The sequence below is a fragment of the Rhincodon typus genome, chromosome 45 (assembly GCF_021869965.1).
Source record: "Rhincodon typus isolate 14 chromosome 45, sRhiTyp1.1, whole genome shotgun sequence".
NCBI classification, from domain to species: domain Eukaryota; kingdom Metazoa; phylum Chordata; class Chondrichthyes; order Orectolobiformes; family Rhincodontidae; genus Rhincodon; species Rhincodon typus.
In genome coordinates, this window is record NC_063376.1 from 474,252 (window position 1) to 474,893 (window position 642).

A 642-nucleotide genomic window follows, 5' to 3' on the forward strand; every position below is an offset into this window, starting at 1 on the left:
CACACACACACACACACACACACACAGGGGGCTGTAAGGGATAAGGATTCACACACACACGCAGGGGGCTGTAAGGGATAAGGACTCACACACGCATACGCAGGGGGCTGTAAGGGATAAGGACTCACACACGCACACAGGGGGCTGTAAGGGATAAGGATTCACACACACACACATACAGGGGGCTGTAAGGGATAAGGACTCACACGCACACAGTGGGCTGTAAGGGATAAGGATTCACACACAGACACACAGGGAGCTGTAAGAGATAAGGATTCACACACTCACACACACACACACAGGGGGCTGTACGGGATAAGGACTCACACGCACAGGGGGCAGTAAGGGATAAGGACTCACACACACAGCGGGCTGTAAGGGATATGGACTCTCTCTCTCACTCACACACACACACACACACACACACACACACACACAGAGGGGTGCTGAGAGGGACAGGGTCAGGCACAGGGGGCTGTCAGGGACAGGGACACATACAGGCACAGGGGGCCGTGAGGGACAGGGACAGGCACAGGGGGCCGTGAGGGACAGGGACAGGCACAGGGGGCCTTTGGGGACAGGGACAGGGACAGGAACAGGCACAGGGGGCCGTTGGGGACAGGGACAGGCACAGGGGGCCGT

General features: G+C 58.1%; 1 protein-coding gene across 1 annotated transcript in view; it reads right to left on the reverse strand.

Annotated features, from left to right (window-relative positions):
* LOC109925017 (calmodulin-binding transcription activator 1-like) overlaps positions 1–642 on the reverse strand; it is a 53,454-nt gene that overhangs the window by 42,380 nt on the left and 10,432 nt on the right. The gene's annotated exons all lie outside the window — the stretch shown is intronic.